Source organism: Carlito syrichta, unplaced genomic scaffold, assembly GCF_000164805.1.
Source record: "Carlito syrichta isolate Samal-C Ts95f unplaced genomic scaffold, Tarsius_syrichta-2.0.1 Scaffold303482, whole genome shotgun sequence".
Classification (NCBI taxonomy): Eukaryota; Metazoa; Chordata; class Mammalia; order Primates; family Tarsiidae; genus Carlito; species Carlito syrichta.
In genome coordinates this window covers 51190-59320 of record NW_007247578.1, presented here as the reverse complement: position 1 = coordinate 59320, position 8131 = coordinate 51190, and positions in this window count along the sequence as shown.

The window sequence follows — 8131 nt, the reverse complement described above, 5'->3', positions numbered from 1 at the left end:
CCATGAGGAGACCTGGACTAGTGTTGGCAGAGGAAACCACAAGTGAAAGGCGCTGAGATGGAATAATCTTTGGCACGATTGAAAGATCCAGAAGAAAGACCTGTGGATAAGGAGGAAAATGGGGAGAGAGGAAGAGGCCATTCGAAGGTTTAAGGAGAATAAGGTATCTGTTTTATTTCTCAAAGCTCACTCTGGTTGTTCTGGGAGGACTACATGGTGAAGAAATAGAATAGAAGCAAGGAGGCCAGGGAGGAGGCTGTTAAGTGGGTCCTGATGGAAGATGCTGGTGATTGTGACTGGGTTTATCAGGGTGCATAAAAAATGACAGAATTCTGGGTAGATTAGGATTTGATGATGAATAAATATGGGATCTGAGATTAAGGGAGTGGTATTTAGGTCACCTAATCTATGGTAATTTGTTATAGCTTCTTGAATTAAGACAAAGTGAGCTAAGTCAAATGAAAAAGAAAATCCAAACTCAAAGGTAACTTAAAAGGGACTCCCAGGAGAACCCTGCCAACATCCCTAAGCTTAGAGAGGTAAAACCAGGCAGCAAGCCCCATTACTCTGAGAGCTCCATGAAAATTTTCAGCCCTGATTTGAAAGCAACTGTTATATCTTGACACAGGGAGCACATATTGGATCCCAGAATATTTCCTGAATTTCTTAGGATGAATACTACAGCAAAGTAGATGAATACTACAGCAAAGTAGAATCCCTGCCCTTCTTAGCTGTCTTCTTATGGAAAAATTGGTACAAGATATCAGAGATTCACTGAGTACTGTCTGCTCACTCCTGTAATCCCACCTACTAGGGAGGCTGAGATCTCTTGAGGCCAAGAGTTAGAGACTAGTCTGGGCAACATAGTGAGACCCCATCTCTTAAAAAGAAAAGAAAAGAAAGATATCAGAAATTTCCCATACCAGCTAGTCCAGTGCAATGCCAAATATGTTCAACTTCATGAATAATCAAATAACGAACTTTTCTATAAGAAAACTCATCATTTGGCCTCGTCAGTTGGCAAAGATTTTTTAATGATATGTATCAAGGATGGCTAAAGGGTTAAGGCCTGCCCTCAGATCCCAATAGTGGAATGTAAGTGAATCCAAATAATCAAAAGGGAAATTTGAAACTTTATTTCTAATAGTTTTTATAATATATACTTTTACCACCAATTCTACCTCTTGGAGAGGTAGAGAGGTAGAATTGTAAGAAAAAAACCAAATGGGGAGCTAGACCTATGTTCAAAAACATTATCTACAACAATAATGAAGGAAAATTAGAAATAATACAAATGTCCAATGATAGAGACGTGGTTAAATATATTATCATTAAAATCATACTTTGGCATAATTTCTGTCAGGATAAAGATGATCGTGATGTAAGTAAAACTGAGTTCAGAAGCATAATTTTAAAACTCTGCATGCATAAACATGCATATGCATGCAAATAACAGAAACTAGAAAGCCAAAAGGTGAAGAATGGTTTTCTCAGGAGAGGTCAGAGGACAGATTATTTTTAAAATCTCAACAGTGAACGTGTGCTACTTTTATGATCAATAGAATTATACAACTTGTGCACACCTTAAGAAAACCAGGAAATATTCTGGGATACGATATGTGCTCCCTGTGTCAAGATATAACAGTTGCTTTCAAACCTTTTTTTTTTTTTTTTTTGAGTTGGTGTCTCACTCTGTTGCTCAGACTGGAGTGCAGTGACATGCTCCTGGCCACCGCAGCCTCAACCTGCTGGGCTTGGCGATCCTCCCGCCTCAGCCTTCCAAGTAGCCAGAACCACAGGCATGTACTACCATGCCTGGCTAATTTTTTATTTATTGTAGAGATGAGGGCTCACCAAGTTGCCGGGGTGGGTCTCGAACCCTCCGGCTCAGGCAATCCACTCGCCTTGGCCTTCCAAAGTGCTGGGATTACAGGCTGAGCCACCGAGCCCGGCCAACAGTTACTTTCAAATCAGGGCTGAAAATTTTCATGGAGCTCTAAAGATAATGGAGCTTGCTGCCTGGTTTTACCTCTCTAAGCTTAGGGATGTTGGCAGGGTTCTCCTAGGAGTCCCTTTGAGTTACCTTTGGGTTTGGATTTTCTTTTTCATTTGACTTAACTCACAAATTGTCTTAGTTCAAGAAGCTATAACATATTACCATAGACTGGGTGGCCTAAACAACAAATATTTATTTCTCTTGATTCTAGAGACTGAAAAGTCTAATATCAGATGCTAGCAGATCTGATGTCTCGTAAGGGTCCTCTTTCTGTATTACAGATGATGCTTCCTTGTTGTACCCTCATATGGCAGGAAGAGAGCAAGAGAGAGCGCTCTACTAGGCCTCTTTTATACGCGCTAATCCCATTCATGAGGGCTTTACCCTTGTGATCTGATTACCCCCCAAGGGTCCCACCTACAAAAATCTCCACAGTAGAAGTTAGGATTTCAAAATATAAGAGTAGGGGAAACACATTCAGTTCTTGCGACACTGACCTTTCCCTTCATTCAGTGTTGGTTGCACACAATTGTGCTGGAATTTCTTGGGGGTTGGAGGCATGCTTCTCTGCTTCATGGAAGCATGTTTTCTTCTACTGGTAAAATACTTCTTCCTTTCCGTTTTCCTTCCATGAATTAATGAGAGGGAGTCAGCTTGCTAAGCCCAGATCACTTTTGCACACAGTACTTTTAGCGGCCCAGTCTATTGGATTCCCACATTCGCCAAATTCCCTCACACACCAGCAGGAGGAGACAGAAGAGGAACTTCTAGGTCACAGGACTCAAGAACAGTGGAGTGTCATTTTAAGGGAATCCACATACTTGTTTTTGCCACTCTCTCTTCTGTTATCTAACTGAATCAGGATAGCCTTTTCTCAAAATATATGTAAAGATAGGGAATGCATAAAACCAAATATATACTAAGAAACTCCTGGAGTCACAGTGGCTATGTCTAGCCAGTTACAAAAGCACACATACAGATGATTAATTGGTGTCCAAACACAAAATAGAAACCAACTTTTCAACCCATTTTGGATACATTGTCTGACTTAACTGTTCGTGAATATGAAGTCAGCAAGTTGTATCCAAGGATTACCAGATCCAGTGACTTCTATTATCATTGTATGGATTCTCAATTTTTATTTTATTTTATTAAAGTCTTTAATGAAAAACTTTTCTTGTACAAGTCATACCTCTTGTAATTTTTATGTGGCTTATAGAAAAAGAATACTATGAAAAGGGGTTATTGAAGGGTAATTTAATCTGCATTCTCATAAATTACACAATTTTTCTGTCTTATTTGTATTGAGGGAAAAATCTTGAGCCAGAAAGAGAGCCTTCCATATTTTAATTTGATTTTCAGGCATAATTACATTTTGCTTACACTCAATGCTGCTGTGATTTTACAAGGACAACAATGCTGTGGGACGAAATACAGCTTCGTCGAACTTCTAAAATTGCTTCTCTTTGCTGGAAATTGAACTCCCGTTGTAACCCCAAAATACAGGCATCCAAAGGAATTCATTTTGGCCACATAGTAAATAAAAGTTTAATGTAAAAGTTAATAAATTGACTACAGCCTCTTTGAAAAAATAATAATGGAAAGTGTAGCTAGAAAAGCTACCAAATATGAGTAACAGAATGTTTTTTTAATCCGTAAAATCTTCCAGGTATGCAAGTTCCCACCTGCTCCCTAAACCCACCAGTTTATGGATTCAGAGAAGATCAAAGTTTCCCCAAAAAAGGGACAGAAAAGTAACAATTATATTTATTCCAAAATTATCTAACTGCTAACTCTTCTTCAAATTGTACTTCTTCCATAAACTTTTCTCTGGAAAATTTGCCTGTATCCTATTACTTCTCTGATCCCATACAATACTCATTATCTATAAATAATAAATTATATTTTGATTTATTTATTTGTGTTTTTATATATCCTTCCTGGTTCTAAGAAAAATTTAAGGATATTTGTTTAGTGTTATCATTTAGTTTTTCATGTATTCATATATGACTTCTCTTTGTGTTCCCTGTTGATTGTTCCTCCACTTGATTGACCTCTGCTTCCTAAACTCAGCATGACTGTGGCAGGCCCCGTGAGAGGTCTTTCTACTTTTTTCTTTGCTCTCTGGTTTTGTTCAGGTTTCCACTCTTCCTCCATGAGACTAGAAAACGGAGCCTCAACCTCCCTCCCCGGGAAAGAGTCCTGATGAGTCGACATCACTCACAGGGAGATGCGTGGGGGAGGGTGGAGAGGACATCCTCCATTGCTCAGAAGTGGGCATGAGACAACGTGCTGGCTGACAAAGGCTGGACAGGAGTCTGCTGAGAGATCCAGGTACAAGTTTCTACATTCCTAAGAACATGTGAGAGGAGAAATCCTTTCCTTGCCTCTAGACTAACTAAGTGATGTTCCTGGAACTACTGAAGCCATTTAAAGCCAAGAGAGGATGTAGCCTTATGATGAAGCTGATGCTAAAGGTGTGCAGAGCAGAGAGATGGAAGAATCCAGAGTCTGTGAAGATGCAAAGGTATCTTTCAGTCATCAGATGTGCTGTGCCCTCTTTCTTCTCTGGGCTTCCAGTTACATGAAATCATAAACTTCCTTAAGACAATGTTATTCTGGGTTATCTGTTGCAGCCCTTGACACATAGCCGACACCCTATTAGTACTGACTGATAAATTGAATCAATAGTTCAATACACTACTTGCTATCATAATGGTTCAGATCAGTTTCATAAAATAAATTATCACAAAATTGTATAGTTGATTTTAGCCATCATGAAAACTGACATCTGTTTCTAAATATCTTATTTTAAATTTTTGACAAGAAAATAGTACAACCAAAGATCTGCGTAAAGATATAATATTGTAGCTGGGCTCAGTGGCTTAGCCTGTAATCCCGCGCCTTTGGGAGGCTGAGGTGAGTGGATTGCGTGAGCCCGCGGGTTTCGAGACCCGCCTGGGCAACTTAGCAAGACCTCATCTCTACAATAAATCAAAAATTAGCCGGGCGTGGTAGCACGCACCTATAGTTCCAGCTACTTGGAAGGCTGAGGCGGAAGGATCGCCGGAGCCCAGAAGGTCGAGGCTGCAGTAGTGGGAGCAGTCTGGGTGACAGAGTGAGACTCCAACACAAAAAAAAATAAAAATAAAAAAGATATGATATAATATTGTGACAGTATAATTTTACTTATTATGGTGACAGAATACTGGTTTACACTATAGTTATGAATATGAGTAATGACCAAATTTCAAATACAAAGTTGTTCCTTTCTAAATAAAAAATTATTTAAAATAGAGATTGTAGAAATAGACTATTACTTATTGAAACACTACTACATTTTCATACCATTGAAACTTTAAAAACAATTTTACATATACTAGTTTATTGGTTGATATGCTATTGCATAGTCTCATTCTGGGAATAGTTCATTATAAAAATAAGGAGTTTGGTGTGTCATTTGTGAATGAATAAAAAGAGAGAGCACATTGCTGTTAGGTTATACCGTGATTTTAAACGTCTCAATTTAATGCTTCTATTTACGCACTTAAAATAGACCATATACTTGAATGAATATCTGAGAAGAATCATCTCAGGTTTGCACTAGTATTTTAAGAATGTGAGTTGATAATTTTTTTCATTTAAAGAGATAAGCCCATTTACTCCCTAACCCAAACTCACAGTTTCAAAGCTGAGATAGCAATTGAAGAATTCCTATTTTATTTAGTTTTGGCAACCATCATTCTAGCAAGGTGACATGAACTTGGTTTAACTTGACTTCTTAAGCACTCTAACATTGTTTAGTTCCAGTGTGTTGGGTCTACTATTGCGAATTAATGTCACAGAGGGCGATGGAGCAGTTGCAAGAAAACAGACTTGGTCTCAGTTTTCCATGACCAGAGTGAATTGTCTGAACTCTGGGCCACATGGCTTCAGGAGTCAACATTTTATTTTCTTGATCTTGGTCATGTTCTGAAACATGAAAGGAAACACGAGGAACTGTCCTGCTGAGATCATTCTAAGAGTTAAGAGAATAAGGAGAGTTCAAGAGTCTCTGCAATTTCAGGGTCTCAGGTTACGGTTTAGAGGCAGATGCTGAGCAGAAAAAGGCAAACTAGCAGAACAAAGCCTTTTTCTTGCTTTTCCCAGATTCTGCCTTGGCAGGAGGATATAGGACGATTCTATTTTTGAAATTACATCCAAGGAAATAAAGATATAAGGAAACAAAGATTAAACAGGATCCATTAAAGCATTGTTGACTTTCTTCATTGGAATGTGGGCATTGAATTATTAATTTTTCAATGAGATGATATAAGGAAACCATCTAGACATCTAGAACATGTACTTAGTAAACATATTGGCCTGCTCAGGTTGCCATAACAAAATACCACAGACTAGGTGGCTTAAACCAGGAGTCTCCAAACTCCGGGCCACGGACTGGTACCAGTCTGTGGCCTGTTAAGGACTGGGCTGCACAATAGGAGGTGAGTAGCAGGCGGGTGAGCAAAGCTTCATCTGTATTTACAGCTGCTCCCCATCTTTCATTTTACCACCTGAGCTCCATCTTCTGTCATATCAGCAGTGGCATTAGATTCTCATAGGAACACGAATCCTATTGTGAACTGTGTATACAAGGGTTCTAGGCTGCGTGCTCCTTATGGAAATCTAATCCCTGATGATCTGAGGTAAAGCTGAGGCAGTGATGCTAGTGCTGGGGAGTGGCTGCAAATTCAGATTAATATTAGCAGTGAGGTTTGACTGCACAGAGGCCAGGATAAATCAATTGCTTACAGACTCATATCAAAATCCTATCAATGAGTGGCAAGTGAGTTGATGGACTTCAGTTGTACAGCTGTGTCTGGTGGCCTAATTATTGCGTAATTATGTGTAATATATAATTATATTGTATAATTATGTATGGCTATTTCATTATATATTATATTACATATTTATTATATACAAACATATTTATATTATATATCATATGTTTACATTATATTTCATTATGTTTATTATATATAAATATATATTTCATTATATATTACAATGTAATAATAAAAGAAATAAAGTGCACAATAAATGTAATGCACTTGAATCATCCCAAAACCATCTCCCCCACCCCACCCCAGTCCATGGAAAAATTGTCCACAAAATCGGTCCCTGATGCCAAAAAGTTGAGGATCACTGGCTTAAACAACAGAAGTTTAGTTTCTCATCGTTCTAAAGTTTAGAAGTTCATGATCAAAGTGCCAGCAGAGTTGATTTCTCATTAGGCCTCTCCTCCGTAGATGGCTGCCTTCTCACTGTGTCCTTACACGATCACTCCTAGGTCTGTGTGTTCTATATGTGTCCTAATGGTCCCTTCGTATAAAGTCAAATTGAATTAGGGTTCACACTATTCACCTCAGATGACCTTAATGTCCTTTTTAATGTCCTATCTTCAAATAGAGTCACATTCAGAGGTATTGGGGGTTAAGATTTCAACATATGAATTTGGGGGGGACACAGTTCAGCCCATAACTTGAAGTTAGAGGTGCTGAAACAAGAAACACCGTACTGAAAGAAAAATCATGTCACGATGAGCATCAATTCATGATACAATATCCTCAACTGGCAGTACTCAAGACTTTAGGGAAGTGCCCATAAGAGTTGTCCAAATTCACCAAACCTGTTTTTTCCTTCTTTATCTCCTAGACTAAATAAGAAAAAAAATCATATTGTAATCTTTATCTCCTAGACTAAATAAGAAAAAAATCATATTGTAGTATTTTTATTAGCATTCAATGATAATATACTTATACATTTTCATATTTTTGTATTTGATTCCTGAGTTTTTAAATGCTTAAGCACATGGTGCATTTTTCGTTATCATTATGTTTTTGCTTCCAAGCTTAATTGCACTGCGGTTAGATAATGTGTCCTGTATGAAAATAATTATTTTTAATTATGTTAAATGTGTTGAGGATTGTTTTATGGCTTAAATTTATTCAAATTTTATAACTGTCCCATGTGTATTTGGAAAAAAAAAGTATCCTCTCACTGATGATCATTAAATCTATCTTATTAATTTTGTTACCAAATTTTTCTTTTTTTTTGAGTTGGAGTCTCACTCTGTCGCCCAGACTGGAGTGCAGT